This window comes from Chiloscyllium plagiosum, chromosome 12, assembly GCF_004010195.1.
Source record: "Chiloscyllium plagiosum isolate BGI_BamShark_2017 chromosome 12, ASM401019v2, whole genome shotgun sequence".
NCBI classification, from domain to species: Eukaryota; Metazoa; Chordata; class Chondrichthyes; order Orectolobiformes; family Hemiscylliidae; genus Chiloscyllium; species Chiloscyllium plagiosum.
The window spans coordinates 34,205,215-34,225,080 of NC_057721.1; the positions used below are offsets into that span (position 1 = coordinate 34,205,215).

The following is a 19,866-nucleotide window of genomic DNA, read 5'->3' on the forward strand; positions in this document are numbered from 1 at the left end:
TTTCACTTTCTTGCCTTCTCCGCACAACCCTTGATTTCCTTACTGATTTGAAATCTGTCTATCTCAACCATTGAATGTAAAGGGGTGATGGGTAGATTGTCTCAAATTGGAGATGGTCATTTCCTGGCACTTGTGTGCTGTAAATGTTGCTTGCCAATTCTTACCTATAACTAAATATTGTCTGGGTCTTGCTGCATTTGGACTTGGACTGTTTTGGTATCTCACGAATTATGAATGGTGCTGAACATCATGCAGTCAGCAGCAAATATCTCCCTTTCAGACTGTATGATGGAGGGAAGGTTGTTGGTGAAACAACTGAAGGTGGTTGGGTCTATGACATTGTAAGGTGGAATTTAGGACTTTTATAATGCAATGGTAATGTCTCTATCTCTTAGCCAGGAGGTCCAGCTTCAAGTACGACCTGCTCCAGTGGTGTGTAATAATAGATTAGATTAGATTCCCTACAGTGTGGAAACAGTCCCTTCGGCCCAACAAGTCCACATCGAAGAGCAACCCACCCAGACCCATTTCCCTCTGACTAATGCAACTAACACTATGGCAATTTAACATGGCCAATTCACCTGACCTGCACATCTTTGGACTGTGGGAGGAAACCAGAGCACCCTGAGGAAACCCACGCAGACACAGGGAGAATGTGCAAACTTCACACAGACAGTCACCCGAGGCTGGAATCGAACCTGGGACCCTGGTGCTGTGAGGCAGCAGTGCTAACCACTGACCCACCGTTGAGCAGAAAATATGTATAAGTGTGGGAGAAATAGGAACAACTCTATCCTATATCCCAACATCACATCAACCAAAAAGGCAGCATTTCATATAGGTTAATGGTGTGGTCATTTTTATAGTCCGCATGTGAAGTGAGAGCAACTAGACCTGGTGTGTGGAATCTCAAATCTTGGAATGTGATTATGACCTTTACAATTCCAGTGAGTCTTCATAGTTTACCTGACATTTTTTCTGTTTCACCATTATTAGTGGTAGCATTAATTTATAATGTTAAATGATTGCTCATGATCAGGTATTGTGGTTGACATAGTGGACAGCATTCCGAATTATATGATTAAGGGTGTCTTTATTCTGTACTGTCTGAGTGGCTGTTTAAATCTATTGACCCTTGAAGGGCTTTACATCACATAAAAGTGGAGCCTGCTCCCTCAGAGAAAACGATCATGCACCTTCAGTTTTGAATGGGGATTGAAGGACTCACACGTAAAGCTGCATGGAGTTACTCAGGCTCAGTCTTTCAAACTAGTTGATCCATACAATTCCAAACCTTCAAGTTTGTTTCTGCCTCTCTTTCTCTGTCAACCCCATTAGTTTTGGTCTTTCCAATGTTCCCAGCATTTATTTGACTGCTCACCTTATTCCTTGAGTCCTCATATATTGAATTATACCCCTGCATAATTATTGTCATCTCTACATCCAAGCAAGCTGTCTCCAGTCCCCACAATTGAGTTTCCCAACATCTCCTCCACAACAGTGGCCCTTGATAAAACTGCATGACTTTCAGTGAACACACCCCAGGAGCGATCATAGGCTGCCCTCCTGAGCATCTTGGAAGAATACCCTTGACTAACGAGTGAGTAGACTCTGATCTCTGTGGAGCTCAAAACAAATCAGAAATTGCTGGAAAAACACTGCGAGCCTGGCAGCATCTGTGGAAAAGAAGCAGAGTTAACATTTTGGGTCCAGTGACTCTTGTTCAGACCAAAAGTGCAGCTTTCCAACTGACTTCTCGCTGATCCCCAGACCGGTTGTACTGAACTTATAGAACCGGCGGTGGCCAACTTTGATATGATAAATAAGAAGAACCCTATCCTATATCCCAACATCCCAACTGTGATCAGCCCAAGTGCCTGACTGACCATGCTGAAGCCCATGAACTGTTGTTGGACAATGCCTGACTTACTGTGTCACTGCCACTGATTGACAACAATCACCCCTGACTACTTAGATTTTGAAAGATGGCCATTGGGTTGTAGTACGTGCAGCGGTGGGCCATGTAAGCTGTTGACATGAAATACATGTACGACATTGGTGAAGTGCTGTACAGGAATATGTCCACACCTTTGACTGATCACTGCTGACAGCTAATTGCACATCCACTAATATCATCTATTGTATCCGTTGCTCCCGATGCGGTCTCCTCTACATTGGGGAGACTGGGCGCCTCCTAGCAGAGCGCTTTAGGGAACATCTCAGAGACACCCGCATCAATCAACCAAATCGCCCAGTGGCTCAACATTTCAACTCCCCCTCCCACTCTGCCGAGGATATGGAGGTGCTGGGCCTCCTCCACCGCCGCTCCCTCACCACCAGACGCCTGGAGGAAGAACGCCTCATCTTCTGCCTCGGAACACTTCAACCCCAGGGCATCAATGTAGATTTCAACAGTTTCCTCATTTCCCCTTCCCCCACCTCATCCTAGTTTCTAACCTCCAGCAACTCGACTTGTCCGACCTGCCCAGCTCCTTTTCCACCTATCCACTCCACCCTCTCCTCCCTGACCTATCACCTTCATCTCCTTCCCCACTGACCTATTGTACTCTATGCCACTCTCTCCCCACCCCCACCCTCCTCTAGCTTATCTCTCCATGCTTCAGGCCCTCTGCCTTTATTCCTGATGAAGGGCTTTTGCCCGAAACGTCGATTTTGCCTGTCCTCGGATGCTGCCTGAATTGCTGTGCTCTTCCAGCACCACTAATCCAGAAGCTAATTTGATTTGATGTATTGTTGTCACATATACCTATGTACAGTGAAAAGTTTTGTTTTGCAAACAATACAGGCAAATCATAACAAATAAGGACATACAGATCATAGGGTGCTTAGACAAAGCGAGGCATGCAAGGTTATGACTGCATAGGAGATGCATAAAAGCAGGATCAACATTAGATTGGAATTAGAGAGGTCCACTCAGCAGTGTATTAACAGCAGGGAAGAAGCTGTTCTTGAGCCTGTTGGTGTGTGTGATCAAAGAATGGATAACTATGTGCTAAATAAGTTGGATGATTTGATGAGGCTGTTATGAGAAAGTGCCATCCTCCACAGATCAAGGTTGGAGGTGATCATGATTCATGGAGCGTGCTCTGAGATTTTGAAGAATTCTGGTCAAGAGAGGCATCTGAAGGAGCCAGGGTTAAGGTAGAGCCACCAAGTTCCTGCTCAGACTTTCATAACTTGAATTGATAACTTGTAGTTTCCTACTTGTGGATGAGAGAGTAGCAAACTGCATATAAATGAGGCAAGATTAGGTACTCATTCAATGTAAATCCATGCAAATAGGCTCCTCACAGCTAAGCAATTAGTGTCTAATTTTGCTTTTCACATCTTGGGTGGCAAATTGGACTTTTTATTTTATCAATGATGAAAACTGAATTTTTCCAATCTCGCCATATTCCCCCTCCCCCCCCCCCCCCCCCTCCACTTAATGTGGCACTGCGGGGAATTGTGTTCTCTACCTGTTATGTCTATTGTGTACAAGAAAACAAATGTTTGTTATTGTGTGCTTTTTCCCAGTTTCTGGCATCTGAGCTAATGTGCTACCTAGTGAGACAAATGTCAGATTGTTATATTTATACAAAGGAATGGGACACAGCTTTCAGTGGTTTCCGGTCAAATTCCAGATAATCCCTGTCACTGTGTCAAAGGTAACGCATACTGCAAACTCAACCCTAATACCAGTCTAGTTTTATCATGAGTTCCCTGACCAAAGGCAGCTAGGGCAAGAAGGCAGATTCTGAATCCACCCCAGCTGAAAGGGAGTTCAAAATGCTGACATCAGATTGATTCAGCTGTATCCCCTGTACCTCTACACCCTCCAAGGAGTCTAGGTTGCTGTGGTAACATGAACTTTTATATGCACCTTCAAACTTAAGAGTACTGGTACAGACTCCAAGTTTTCGTCAGATGGCTGTGCAGGAATTTCTCTCATTTGTTAGAAGGATTTACAAGTTGATGCTCAACCTAGAGTAGGTCTTGAACCTGATGCATCTGGCACAAAGGTAGGGAATGTGACACACTGCTCAACAAGCTGTACCCCTTCATATGCTGTCATCGATTGAATTGACAAGCTCTAAACTTGGAATAAAATTCTCCAGCTTTTTGATTTTCTTCAGACTGAATTATATTCCAACGACACAGGACCTGAAGACATTAATATTAACTCTTTCACTGTTCTTCCATAATTGCAGATTGGCCACTTGATATGTCAGTTCAATTGTATTTTCCCCCTAATAAGAAGTTTTTGTACCTTTTTGAAAGGATTGTGTGAATTAAGTCTTTACAACAAATTGTATATCCCAATTTACAAGAAAGTCTTCCGTTTTCTCAAGCTGTTGAAGAAATGGGAGTTTTCCAATCACTGAATTAGACTAATTGGGCTGCAGATTGCCGAATTAATCCCTCTAGTTTTAAGCACGCTTGCAAACTAGAAACTGTTACATGAGTTTCTTATTTAATCAGTTGAATTTTCTTTAATGGAACTTCTTAATATATTAATTATTCTGAATCCTCTCCAAAGCTAAAGAGTCAAAAATCAAGAAACATTTCTGGAATTTTCATTACAACTGTATGAGTTGCCCATACGTCATACTGCCAGACTTTTTCTTTCTACAGCCTTTGAAAAGTGTCAACATCTAGGAGCTTCCTTATTAGAGCAAATGGTCAAAAACCAAGCAAAATAAAATTAACATTGGTATCCTGCACACAAGTCACAGGAGAAAGAAAATGCCAGAGTTGTGTTGTTTGGCTCATAATTGCTGGATAATAGATGCTGAATAACCATTAAAAAATTATTTTTTAGATACTGAAGTTTTTAATCTCATCATATTTTCTCTGCAAGGAGCAAATAAAGCATGCTAATTACTTTACCTTTCTGCATGTGCATCTTTTAGCCTGCTGCCAAAAACCTTGACCATTTTATTCTCTTTCTTGGGACTTCAAAAATTCCCGATCCTTTAAATAAATCATCACAAGTACAATAAGATTTGTCAATAATCCTATGAAATAGTTTAATAACCAGTGAATTAGTCTGTTAATAGCCAAATACACTGGCCCAGATCCAGTGAGATAGAATCTCGAAATTTAACACAAAAGAGAATTTGTGCAGCCTAATTTACTGACATTGTCATTTTTGTTCTTTGGAAACAAGTTTATTGACCTATGACATTGCAACCAATACGTTTGCTCTTGTGTTTGTATTCAAGTTTTAAAATCTGATGCCACCATTTAAGCTTCAAATTAAAATGTGTTTTCCTTTGGAAATTATATTTACATTACAAATACCAAAAAAGGCCAAAATCATTCATGTTTATTTAAACCAACGTCTTTTTTTAAATTCCCATGTGAATCAAATGTACAGGTCAGCAGCTTCTAAATCAGTTATTGCTCAGCTCATCTACTTAAAGTGCCTGTGGGCGGAGTGCATCTCAACTGATGAAAATGATGTACACAATACAATAAACTGTTTTAGAAAACCTTGAAGGTTGTGGCACAGCACAATAAATAGTTTTAAAAGCTGTGAAAGTCATTGGCTGGATAAGATTTCAAGGCTCCAATGGACACTACTCTCAGACAACTTTATATCTCATAAGTGATGATACTTGACCAGTTAATGCCAATTTGTATAAAATGCAAGTAAGCTCCTAATCAGCTGAACATTTTACATCATATATTAAACAAACTCCAAATCGGCAGCAAGCTCATTTTACCTAGTGGAAGTCAAATATTATTTTCTTGCAGTGTATTTACTGAAGAAGTTGAATCTCTTGTCATGAGAAAGAAGAAGGCTTATGTAAGGATGAGACGTGAAGGCTCAGAATGCTTAAGAGTTCCAAGTTAGCCAGGAAAGACCTTAAGAGAGAGCTAAGAAGAACCAGGAGGAGACATGAGCAGTCGTTGGCAGATAGGATCAAGGAAAACCCTAAAACTTTCCATAGGTATGTCAAGAATAAAAGAATGACTAGAGTAAGATTAGGACCAATCAAGGACAGTAGTGGGAAGTTGTGTGTGGAGTCTGAGGAGATAGGGGATACGCTAAATGAATATTTTTCATTAGTATTCACGCTAGAAAAAGACGGTGTTAAGATTAGGACCAATCAAGGACAGTAGTGGGAAGTTGTGTGTGGAGTCTGAGGAGATAGGAGAGGTGCTAAATGAATAATTTTGTCAGTATTCACGCTAGAAAAAGACGGTGTTGTTAAAGAGAATACTGAGATACAGGCTACTAGACTAGATGGGATTGAGGTTCACAAGGAGGAGGTGTTAGCAATTCTGGAAATTATGAAAATAGATAAACCCACTGGGTTTATGATTTGCCCTAGGATTCCCTGGGAAGCCAGGGAGGAGATTGCAGAGACTTTGGCTTTGATCTTTATGTCATCATTGTCTACAGGAACAGTACCAGAAGGCTGGAGGATAGCAAATGTTGTCCCCTTGTTCAAGAGGGGGAGTAGAGAGAACCCTGATAATTATAGACCAGTGAGCCTTACTTTGGTTGTGGGTAAAGTGTTGGAAAAAGTTATAAGAGATAGGATTTGTAATCATCCAGCGAGGAATAAGTTGATTAGAGATAGTCAACACGGTTTTGTGAAGGGTACATCGTCTCACAAACCTTATTGAGTTCTTTGAGATGGTGACCAAACAGGTGGATGAGGGTAAAGCGGTTGATGTGGTGTATATGGATTTCAGTAAGGCATTTGATAAGGTTCGCCAAGATAGGGAATTGCAGAAAATACGGAGGCATGGAATTGAGAGTGATTTAATAGTTTGGATCAGAAATTGGCTAGCTGAGAAAAGACTGAGGCTGGTGGTTGATGAGAAATGTTCATTTTGGTTTTCAGTTATTGGTGGTGTATCGTAAGGATCATTTTGGGGCCACTGCTATTTGTCATTTTTATAAATGACCTAGATGAGCGTGTAGAAGGATGGGTTAGTAAATTTGCGGATGACACTAAAGTCAGTGGAGTTGTGGATAGTGCGGAAGGATGTTGCAAGTTGGATAAGCTACAGAGCTGGGCTGAGAGGTGGCAAATGGAGTTTAATGTGGAAAAATAAGAGGTGATTCACTTTGGAAGGAGCAACAGGAATACAGAGTACTGGGCTAATGGCAAGATTCTTGGCAGTGAGGATGAGCAAAGAGATCTCTGTGTCCATGTACATAGATCCCTGAAAGTTGCCACCCAGGTTGATAGGTTGTTAAGAAGGCATACGGTTTATTGGTAGAGGGATTGAGTTTCGGAGCCATGAGGCCATGTAGCTGCATAAAACTCTGGTGTGGCCGCACTTGCTGTATTGCATACAGTTCTGGTCACTGCATTATAGGAAGGATGTGGAAGCTTTGGAAAGGGTTCAGAGGAGATTTATTAGGATGCTGCCTGCTATGGAGTGAAGGTCTTACGAATAAAGGCAGAGGGACTTGAGGCTGCATTCATTAGAGAGAAAAAGGTTGAGAGGTTACTTATTTGAAATGTATAAGATAATCAGAGGGTTAGATAGGGTGGATAGTGAGAGGCTTTTTCTTTGGATGGTGATGACTAGCATGAGGGAGCATAGTTTTAAATTGGGGAGGGTGAAAGATATAGAATCAGAAGTTAGAGGTAATTTCTTTACTCCGAGTAGGAGGGGCATGGAATGCCCTGCCTGCAATAGTAGTAGACTTGCCAACTTTATGGGCATTTCGATTGTCATTGGATAAACATCATGATAAAAAGGAATAGTGTAGGTTAGATGGGCTTCAGATTGGTTTCACAAGTTGGCACGACATCAAGGGCATTGTAATGTTCTATGTTCTATTTGATGCCACAGTGTCTGCCAAAGAGTTAAGAGTAAGGGCAAAATTTAATGGAAGGGCTTAAAACACAACTCTGCATATTAGAGCAAAAAGGTCCACATTAAAATAAAGTTTTTACTCCGAAAACTGCAAACCCCAAGAAGTGGAAATTCCCCTTGTGGGCGTATTCAGAAGTGAGAACCCTGTTTTAAAATTTGGACTGCTCCTATTAGGATAGAGCTGAGGGCAAGTGTTTTCACGCAGGGGGTTGTGTGACTTTGGAGCTATCTGCTTCAAGGCAGTTGAGGCAGGGTCATTGAATGTTTTTAAGGCAAAATTGGTTAGTTTTTTTTAGGCAATGAAATCAAAGAGCTGACCTTTCCCAGCAGTTGAACAACATGGGCGATGGCAAGTCAGTTATGAAAATACAGCAAGATTGATTAAAAGAAAATTCTTAATATCAAAAAAGGTCTGATTTTTTTTTACTGCAGGTTTTTAACAATGACATGAAAATCTTGCTAATAAGTGGTGAGAGGACCATCCTATTGTGCGTGATAAGCAGAGAACAATAAAATGATAGTCTAGAAGAAACTCTGTAAATGTTTTTCCTGCAAATATTTTGTTCCTTATGCTCAATTTTCCCAGCTACTAGTTTCACCAATTCCATGAATTACGATCAATTGGATTAGATCTAATTAATAATTTGGGTACTACGTCCTGAACAGAAGTCCTGAATGCCTCATTTCCAAAACCGTTTCTTATTTTTTTTATTCTCTGACGTGGAGTATGTTCTGTAAATATTAAGGCTATATTACAGTCATATTGAGTGAATATTTTGAATGCTAAAATTTCAATGTTGTTAAGTCATTGATCATATCATTGAGCTCTAGCTGTATATTCAGTGGATTCAACTGCCTTCAGAGACCAACCTTCATTCCATTGACTCTGTTTATATTTTCTGCTGCCTAGGGAAAGCAACCAACATAAACAAAGACCTATCCCAACATGGTTATACACTCTTCCACCATCTTCCATCAGGCAAAAGATAGAAATGGTTGAGTATACTTATAAACAGATTCAAAATCTGTTTCTTCCTCGCTGTTGTCAGACTTTTGAGCAAACCTTTCCAATCTTAATTCTGATCTATCTCTCTGCAACTTCTCTAAGCTGTAACACTGCATTCTGCACTCTTTACTGCTACCCTGATGCACTTTGTATGGTATGACCTCCCTGTGTAACATGCAAAACACTTTTCACTGTAACTTGGTACATCTGACAGCAGTAAGTCAAACTCATCCCTGAGTGGGAAAGATGCAGATTTGGGCAGATAAATGGGCACAGGCTATTTAATTTCACATTCATTGCATTGTGTCTCCATCCTTCTTCACGCCACCCCCCCCCCCCCCCCCCCCCCCGCCCTCCTCCCCAACCAACCCCTCCTCTAACCAAACCAAAAAGAGGAGAGAGCAATAAGAAAGGTTGTTTGGAAGTTTATTGTAGCCTGGAGAGCATTTGGTCTGTCTGTAAAGATTAAATTGTAATTTAAGTAACCATTTAGTGCTGCTGGTTGGTATAAGTGCAGGCTTAGGTAAATACTGGACTTCAATGAGTAAGGTGCGCAAGGCAAGATTCTTCTATCACCCTTGGTGTAAAAGGGGCAGGGATGGCTGTTAGGGCAGCAGTGTGCTCCTCCTGTCAGATGTGGAAGATCAGGGAGCAGTCTAGTGTCTCTGATGACTATGTCTGCAGGAAATGTGAGGAGCTGCAGCTCTTCACAGACCACGTTGTTTGGTTGGCACAGCAGTTGGACACACTGAAGAGCAGAGTGAGAGATCGACACTAGTTACAGAGAGGTGGTCACACCACAGGTTCAGTCAAGTAGATGGGTGGCAGGCAATGCCTATGGTCCCTTCTCTAACTGGTGCAGTTTTCTTTTGTTGGGGAGGGGATAGCCTCTCAGGGGAGTATAACAGCAGCAACCAGGCCTGTGGCACCGCAACTGGCTCAGCAGTACAGCAGGGTGGGAAAAGATCCACTAGTTAGGAGCACAGACAGGCGTTTCTGTGGCCACGCGCGAGACTCCAGGATGGTATGTTGCCTCCCTGGTGTCTGAGTCAAGGATATCTCTGAGCGGTTACATGATATTCTTAAGGGGGCTCGTGAGTAGCCAGAGGTCATTGTGTATATTGGTACCAATGACATAGGTAGAAAGAGGGATGAGGCCCTGCAGAGCAATGACAGGGAGTTAGGAAACAGTCTGAAAAACAGGACTTCGAGGATAGTAATCTCTGGGTTACTACTGGTGACACGTGCTAGTGATGCGAGGAATGGAAAGGTAGGACACATGAACATATGTGGTTAAGGAGCTAGTACAAGGCCATGGTTTCAGGTTCATGGATCATTGGGACCTCTTCTGGGGCAGAGATGACCTGTATAAGCGGGATGGGTTGCACCTAAACTGGAGGGGAACCAATATCCTCAAGGAAGTTCACTCGTGCTACGGGAGGGTTTGAAGTAGAGTGGCAGGGGGTTGGGAACCAGAGCAGCAGGTCAGCAAGTGAAGGGATTGAGGGGAAGGTAGCTGTTAGGACCAATAAATCAGAAAGAAAAGACAGAGCAGAGACAGTTAAGTGAACATAATGGCATTTCAATGCAAGGAGTATTTTAGGTCAGGCAGATGAGCTTAAACCCTAGATCAGTACATGGCCCTAAGATGTTATGGTCATTAGAGTCTTGGTTGAGAGAGGGACAAGGCTGGATGCTCAACATTCCAGGATTTAGTTGTTTTTGATAGGATAGAGAGGAAGGTATAAGAGGTGGAAGAGTTGTATTACTAATCAGGAAGAATGTTACTGGAGGGGTCATCCACTGAGGCAATATGATGGGTGCAATCACTCTAATAGGATTATACCAAAGGTCCCCCAACAGCCACCAAGACATGAAGGAACAAAGATTATGGGAAGATGCAATATAAACAGTTGTCATAGTGAGTAACTTTAACTTCCCCGATATTGACTGGGACTCCCTGAGAGCAAGAGGCTTAGATGGGACAAAACTTGTTAAGTGCATCCAAGAGGGTTTCTTGAAATAGTATGTGGATAGTACAACTAGAGGAGGGGCCACACGGGACCTTGTACTGGCTAATGAGCCTGATTAAGTGACTGACCTTTCACTGGGACAGCACTTTGGAAACTGATCACAATTCCTTAGGTTTTAAGATAGCTATGTATAAGGATAAGTCAGGACCTTGTGGCAAGGTACTAAACTAGGGGAAGGCAATTATATCAGTATCAGGCAGGAGCTAAGGAGTGTTAATTAGGTAGAGCTGTTATCCGGCAACCTCACATTTGACATACAGAAGTTATTTAAAGACCTGCTGATGAGAGTTCAGGACCGACATGCTCCAGTAAGGAGGAAGGACAAGTTTAGCAAGGGAAGGGATCCTTGGATAATGAGGGAAGTTGTGAATTTAGTCAAAAGCAAAAAAGAAGCATATGTAAGGTTTAGGAAACTAAAATCGGACAGGGCCCATGACAAATATAAAAGCAGGAAGCAGGGAATTAGGAGAGCAAGAAGGGGCCATGAAATGACCTTGGCAGGTAGGGTTAAAGAGAATCCCAAGATATTCTATCCATATACTAAAAGCAAGAAGATAACTAGGGAAAAGGTAGGACCACACTAGTATAAATGAGGGAGCTTGTGCTTGAAAGTAAAGAATGTGAGTGACATCCTAAATGAATACTTTCCATTCATTTTTTAGTATTCACTCAGAAGGATATGGAGGATAGGGAGATTTCTGTGGAGCATGCTAATATACTAGGACACTTTGAGATCAAGAAAGAAGTGGTGTTGAGTCTGTTGAAGAGCATGAAGGTGGATAGGTCGCCAGGGCCCAAAGGCATCTACCCCGGGTTGCTGAGAGTAGCAAGAGGACATTGCTGGGGCCTTGACCAAGATTTTTGTATCCTCACTAGCCACTGAGAGGTCCTAGAAGACTGGCGAGTAGCTAATGTTGTTCCTCTATTCTAGATGGGAAATAGGGATAATCCAGGAAACTATAGATTGGTGAGTCTCACATCATTGGCTGGAAAACTATTGGAGAGAATTCTTATGTATAGGATTTATGTGCATTTGGAAAAGCATGGCCTAATTAGCGACAGTCAGAATGGCTTTGTGCAGGTCAGGTCATGTCTTAGTAACCTGGTTGAATTTTTCGAGGAGGTGATAAAGGTGATAGAGGTACAGCAGTGATGTTGTTGACTTGGATTTTAGTAAGGCTTTCAACAAGGTCCCTCATGGTAATCTCATCCAGAAGATTAAGATGAATGGGATCGACGGTGACTTGGCTGATGGATTCAGAATTGGCTTGCCCATAGAAGGCAGAGTGTAGTGGTGGAAGTTGTTTTTTTGGTTGGAAGTCTATGACTAGCATTATTCTGCAGGGGTCCTCACTGGGGCCTTTGCTGTTTGTGATACACATAAAAGACTTGGCTGAAAATGTAGATGGGTGGGTTAGTAAGTTTGCAGCTGATACAAAGAGTCGTGGAGTTGTGGATAGTGTAGAAAATTGTCAAAGAATATAGTGGGATGTAGATCAGGTGGAATCGCTGATGGAGCTTAATCCAGATAAGTGTGAGGAACTGGACTTTGGGAAATTAAATGTTAAGGAAAAGTATGCAGTTAATACAGCCTTGATGTACAGAGAGATCTTGGGGTTCAAGTCCATAGCTTACTGAAAGTGGCCACGCAAGGAGATAGGGTGGTAAAGAAGGCGTTTGGTAGGCTTGCCTTTTTTGGTTGGGGAATTGAGTACAAAAGTCAGGCTGTCATGTTGCAGCTTTATAAGAGCTTGGTTAGGCCGCACTTGGAGTATTGTGTTCAGTTCTGGTCACCACATTACAGGAAGCATGTGGAGGGTTTGGAGAGGGTGAAGAAAAGATTTACCAGGATCTCCCTGGATTATAGCATATGAGCTGCAAGGAAAGGCTAGAAAAACTCAGTTTGGAGCAGTGGAGCTGAGAGGAGACTTGATTGAAGTCTATAAAATTAAGGGATTCTTAGTTAAGATTGACTGTCAGAATCTTTTTTCCCCCCAGAGTTGAAATGTCTAAGACCAGGGGGCATGCATTTGAGGTAATGGGGAAAGTTCAAAGGAGATGTGAATGCCAAGTTTATTGCACAGGGAATAGTAGGAGTCTGGAATTTGCTGCCAGGGATGTATGGCAGATATGAAAAGTGCATTTAGGGGACTTCTAGATAAGCACATAAATATGTAAGGAGTGGAGGGATATGAACCAAAGATAGGCAGAAGGGATTAGGTTAATTTGCCGTCCTGTTTGGTGCAACATCATGGGCCGACAGGCCCATTCCTGTGCTGTATGGTTCTATGTTCTGTATGTCTCAACTAAATACTACTTGCTATACACTGCACATAATGTTGAAAGTAGCAGTTTATTGAAAAAGGGGGTTCATGCATCCATCAGTTAACAGCACATGACAAGTTGATTTCATGTCGGAGTGACCATGGTGGGGAGATATAGGACTTCGAGCTATTTTTCTTTAATATTTTCTATACTCTTCAATCTACCCACCTCTGCTTATTTGTAAGAAATCCACAAAGTACTCCTCAGGAGGTCTAAAGATAATGGCGCTGGTTTTCCTCCAGTGATTGCGTAGCAAGGCACAGCAGGGAGCATTGCTAAAGAATAGCATGTTGCCATTCCCTTAACCAATTGTAATGCTGGTGGATATTGCTTCAGCCTATCATCACATTGCACTGAGCAGTTCAGAGATACTGATATGTTTACTGATCGTGTAGATGAGGGTGCGTCATGTAGTGAATAGTTTCCAGATTGCAGTTTGTATTTGTACTTGTTGAATATGTCCTGAATCTTTGCAGAGTCACAAATAATGTACAGCTACCTTGCTCCAAGAAACTACCAGTCTGGCTACCCCAGTGCTCTTAGATTTCTCTGGAGCTCTAGCCTTCAAGATTTCTTACTCTGTTTGGATAAGGGCTATGATGTTAAATATTCCTCCCCAATCTTAATTTTCTCCATAACATCAAGTCATCTTGTTCTGTAGTAATAGAAGACAAGTGTTAGTGAGTGACTGTTGAAAAGTAAATGGTGATGTCTAGGACTTGCACATATAGTGAATCTGCGAAAAGCTGGGGATAAAAATGAGGGTGGAAAGATGATGAATGTAAAACTAAATGTGTGGAATTAATTTTGAAGATTACCTCAAGGAGTTGTTGCTGTCATGTAAAAAGTCAGAAATAAATGTGTTGGAGTTTGACCTTAAATTATATGCTGATGGTTGAGATGGAGTGGAAGGAAATGTTGAGTGACATGCTAGAAACTTCACAAATGAAATTGAGTGGGCTCCCTATTTTCCAACATGATTGGATAGATTAATTGAATGTTAAAATAGGATCTGGGCATCAAAACACCATGAGGTTTGTCACTCACCAAATGTGACCCTTCATTGCCAGTTCAGTTTCTGCTCCAGCTCCAAACTAAAATTGGCACAAATTTGTATTTAACAAATCTGTGGTTGCTGATAACTAATTTCTGTATTTCTAACTGCTAAGGAATTTTATCTTGAGTCATGAATGTGAACTGTTCACAATTAACACAGAGACACCTGGTCTTGATGATTTAGTTTATCTTTCTCCTCTCTTAAAAAGAGCACCAAGGTTTACATCAAGATAGAGGGTTTTTAATCTTGGTGAAAATGCAGAAGTAGCTGGATATCATGAGTCTCACACCAAAAGTGACAACTATAATTTTCACAGAGACAAGGATAGATTTAGCTCAGGATTCATCCTTGTGTAGTTTATGGAGGCAAGTTGTTATTTAAGTGATTAGCTGTCTCCATTCCTGCAGACTTTGGTGAGTTAAGTGTCTGAAATACAAAGTGTGCTGGTTAGACCAGGTGAGAGCTAGCCTGAATATTTAAGGTTTCATTTGGATAGTTCAAGTATCTTTTTGGATCTGCTCCCAGGACACATTTGGGGGAGGTAAACTGCTGTTTGGAGGTAAATACTGCTTTGGGAGAGGTCAGGTGCCTTTTGGAATTGGCATGTTTGTGTAAGTAATTGTATAAACTCATTGAGGCTGTCAAAGAATTATCAAAAAGACCGGTCAAAACTGTTTGAGGTCTTTAAAACTCTGAGCCTTTTATACTTTGACAAAAAGTCTGGAGAGTCAAAACTAAGGACTGGTTTCTACTTAGAGCTGTCTGTTGACATGAGCCTAAGGACTCATTAATCTGACATGGTTGATTTCACCAGAATCCATTTTCACAGTAAGTACCTTCCTTTACAGTTTGACAATAAGGCCATGGTTTTAGGCTCTGTGATGTGGGACTGTGATTTCTAATGCTTGTGGCACTTGACTGAAATGTTTGTTTTATTAAAGACCAAATGAGGTGAAGGAATTTAAATGTAGTAAACTTTTTTTTTATGAACTGAAGTGCTTTCTCAATGTAGCGAAATTTGCAAAACTCTTCAACTTTATTTAATAGAACTTCATATTTTCTCATCTTAAATGGGATCTGACCCATCTTGGATGTAAGATCACTTGGCACGGTAAGTAAAATGACAAACTGGGGGGGGGGGGGGGGGTGGGAAATGTTGACCACTAAATTGGAATAGGGATTAAAAGGGTGGTGGGATGGGTAGAGGGTATTGGTTGACATGGATTGCATGAGGAATTGGGGTGGGTGAAGAATCTGACGTGACATAGATTGGTACAGATGAAGCGTGGCAAATGTGAGAGGGGTTTTATTCTTCATGTTCTTTTATCTTTATAACCAGCCTTCATTCATGCCTGTCCATATCTGTTCTCCTTTCCAAGGTCTGTAGGCACAACAGCCTGAGAACCCTGCCACACTGGAACAAAAATTCTATGTTCAGGCCCTCTTGATTGTCCACAAGTTTGCTTTGCAGAACTGAAAAATATCTCATCTTCATGTCCGCAAGTCAGGAATGAAAATCCAGGCCAAAGTGTTAAAGTCACAACCATCAAGTCCCTCCGTGTAAGGGGCATCTTTGAGGAGGATTGAAAATTTGTGACCCGATCCTCTAATGTTATTTCTTTGACTTTCACTAGATTAGACTGTGTTCCAGGTTGTGTATGTTTATTATTAGCAATAATAAAATTGACCAATTCATGTAAGACATTGGTTGAAAGCCTTTTTAGGACTTTTACATGATATCAATTATGCACATGAGAATGGAGTGAAATGCCCCCAGAATTGGCTTTTGAAGTGTGGGAAATGTGTGATTGAGTGGGAAGCTGCAGTTTTGAGATTAGGTTATCTGAGATGGGTAGGGTCGAGGACTGCCTTCCTGCCTGGGGATCTTTAAAAATCTGTCACAGTGTCATGTGTATCTGTGGCACCTAGAATATGAAAGTCCTGAGGTAGGATTCTCCTGTAGTCTTAAAGTCAATCTCTTCCCTTCCATCCACAACCCCTTCACTGAGGTGCCGGTTTGACAATGGGACATCTGCCCTGCACTAGAATATTCAGAGAGAAAATCCTCTCAAAGGGAGGTCTGAAAATGGATAGTGTCCCATTGGCACTTCATCACAATAGACTTTCTGAGAAAATAGCCACAGTAGGATTGTTAAGGATTTTCGAGGAAGTAAAGAGGCCAACATCACACTCACTCATCTTCCCCTACCAACAGCAACCCTCTCCCAACCCCTTTTCACACATCCATGTGGTTCCATCCAATATATCGAAGAATAGTTTATCTCGATAAGGAGGGAAAAACAAAAAGATTACTTGAGGTCACAAAGCTTCTCAATGTGCTTTTGTTGCCATTTTATTTTGCAACAGACCTGTAAAGAATGATTTTTATTCTTAATAGTTTTGAAACTGGATTTATTTATGTACTGTGCTTCGAGATATTTGGATAGTTGTCCTTCAGTTTTGTACAGCAACTTAAAAGTATGTGTTGCTGCATAGCACCTTTGTGTTAAAATGACCCACAACAATTTAATTATAGATTGAGGACTTTTCAAACCCAGTTGTTCAGTCTAGCACAATTCTTTTACAGATTCACGACCTGTTTTAGCACCTTCCATGTTTCTGTCTCCCGACATCTAAGTTGTTGCTGTTTTATTTTGATGTGGTCTCATCCTGGCTTTTATGAAATTAATGCTATACAATATGTCTGAGTAAGACGTTTTAATCTGATCTTTTAAGCTTTAAACTTTGCTATATTTTGAATATATTTTGATGTGAAAAATTGTTCTCGCATCGTATAAAAAGAAAGTACATAGTCATTCACGTTGTCAGACTTGCTAATAAATGTGCAACGTTTTGGTTGGGTTTTCCTTTATTCATCTGTGCTACTGTCTCAATAATTCGTATTCCTTCTGCTACATTGGTGATCAGTACTATATCTCCTGGCTTTTATTATCATATGACCTATACTTTCTCCTCTCCTCTCTACCTATCTTTCCAAAAGTACAGTGATTTATAAATAAAACTAAGTTTTGTTTAATGTTAAACAAAGTTATGAAATTTAAGGCCAAAGTATAATGATACAAACTTTTCAAAATGAGTTATTATTTGTGCTACTAAAAGACTGTGTCTTTTGAATTTTGTATTTTATTTAGTTGCATGCTAAAATTAGAAAAACAGTTGTTTCAAAACTAGGGATTACAAGGATTGCTGCATAGTTTGAAAGCAAGTAACTTGTACATTGTTTGTACAGCTCTGCATTATCACAGTAGTTGCAGATGAACTGGAACTGAAGGGAAGGAATGGTTATATACAAGTGGACCTTCGATTGACAGCAAGTAGAGGTTTATGAACTGGTGACCAGTTACCAACAGCAAAATTTTTCAGTGTGTTAACAATTATTGATTGATTCTGAGGTGAGGGAACAGTTTGAACAAGATACAATGAGGCCTTCAGGTCACCGCCACTGGGCACTCTGTCTTTTCTCTCTGCAGAAAAAAGCCCCATAAAAATTGAAGAAAGCCGATTTATTGTTTTATAATAAATAGTCATTCTTGGTAAGTACAGAAACATGATCCATGCTTTCTATTGACCTGGGTGTGAAAATCAGGCAAATTGGGGAATCTCTCTGTCCTTTATAAAATCTGATTGCCAGATTTCTAGTGGACTACCCCAGTGAGTCATGACACAACTACATTATTATCTACTATATAGTTATTAAACTAATGAGTCAACAACACTCCACACAACCCTGTCACCAAATTATTTAAACTAGTAAAAAACTGTTTTTGGATATTTCATAATTCTATTTCGTTATTTTTACCAGAGTTTGAGTGATATCTGTCGAATAGTTGTCAGCGTATAGCTGACACAGATTAGGGATAATTAAGTTTCAATCTCTGGCCTGTGCGGAATTAGTCAATGAATAGTTATCTATGTCTATGCTGACCAGCAAACACCAAACTACACTCATCCCATTTACCAGCAAGTGATCCATAGCCCATCATGCCCTGGCATTTTAAGTATTCATCCAATTGCTTCTTAAATGTTGCAAAAGTACTTGCCTCCATGACCCTCCTAGGCAGCATATTCCATATTTCTATCAGCACCTGGGTGAAAATAATTTCCTCAGATTTCCTTTCAACCACTTGTTCCTCACCGTAAACATTTGCCCTCTGCTATTTAGATACATCTGTCTTCGGGAAGAGATTCTCATGATTTACTCTGACTCTGCCTTGCAATCAGATCGCCCTGCAGCCTCCTGTGCTGATGGGGAGAACAAGCTCAAACAATTCTGGCTCTCCTCATAACAGAGGCTTTCCATCCTAGGCAACATCCTAGTGAATCGCTTCTGCACTGTCTCCAGTGCAGTTATGTCCTCCTGAGAATGTGGTGACCAGAATTGCAGGCGATATTCTATCTGTGGCCTAACCAATGCTTTTATAAAGTTATGACAAGACTCCCTGCTCCTACATTCTATTCCCTAACTAATGAAGGCAAACAACCCATATGCCACCTTCACCATGCTGTCTACCTTGCTGACACCTTCAAGGATCTAGACTTGTACACCAAGGACCCTTTATTCTTCAGTACTCCTGAGAAAACTATGATTCATTGTGTATATCCTTCCCTTAGACCCCAAAATGAATTGCCTCACATTCATCAGGATTAAATCCCATCTAGTTGCTCTGCCTGTTTATCAGCAAATAATATCAGAATGTAACCTGAGACCATCCTTCTCATGATCAACAACACCATCAAACCTTGTGATCTCGGCTATTATAGATGTCTTCTCTCTGAACGAATCTGTTCGGGTTCTCTCACTCATTCTGTTGGTTGTAAAACTCAAGGCAGTGAACACATGCACAATTATATCCCTGGATGACATGCTAGGCATTTTACTAACATCATGTGATTTCATGAAAATGCTATTTTTAGCTCACTGTTCAAAGTTTGGGAGAAGATTTGTAGCTCGGGTGCTCGTTGTTGTGGTTCTGTTCGCCGAGCTGGGCATTTGTGTTGCAGACGTTTCGTCCCCTGTCTAGGTGACATCCTCAGTGCTTGGGAGCCTCCTGTGAAGCACTTCTGTGAGGTTTCCTCCAGCATTTATAGTGATTTGTCTCTGCCGCTTCCGGTTGTCACTTCCAGCTGTCCGTTGTAGTGGTCGGTATATTGGGTCCAGGTCGATGTGCTTATTGATTGAATCTGTGGATGAGTGCCATGTCTCTAGGAATTCCCTGTCTGTTCTCTGTTTGGCTTGTCCTATAATAATAGTGTTGTCCCAGTCAAACTAAGGTTGCTTGTCATCTGCGTGTGTGGCTACTAAGGATAGCTGGTTGTGTCGTTTCGTGGCTAGTTGGTGTTCATGGATGCAGATCGTTAGCTGTCATCCTGTTTGTCCTATATAGTGTTTTGTGCAGTCCTTGCATAGGATTTTGTACACTACATTAGTTTTGCTCATGCTGGGTATCGGGTCCTTCGTTCTGGTGAATTGTCTGAGAGTGGCTGTTGGTTTGTGTGCTGTTATGAGTCCTAGTCGTCGCAGTAGTCTGGCTGTCAATTCAGAAATGCTCTTGATGTATGGTAGTGTGGCTAGTCCT

At 41.2% G+C, this 19,866-nt stretch overlaps 1 protein-coding gene across 14 annotated transcripts in view; it reads left to right on the forward strand.

The window, feature by feature from the left end:
* The window catches only part of LOC122555094 (zinc finger and BTB domain-containing protein 20-like), a 367,748-nt gene that overhangs the window by 304,287 nt on the left and 43,595 nt on the right, over window positions 1-19,866 (forward strand). The window contains exons 9-10 of one of the 14 annotated variants that reach the window (XR_006313163.1): window positions 8,759-8,843; window positions 15,649-15,829. The exons of 12 other annotated variants lie outside the window; for them this stretch is intronic. The gene's annotated coding sequence lies outside the window, so the exon portion shown is untranslated. Of the gene's footprint in view, window positions 1-8,758; window positions 8,844-15,648; window positions 15,830-19,866 lie in introns of those variants that run through there. One more of the 14 variants, XR_006313162.1, reaches the window with a different exon arrangement.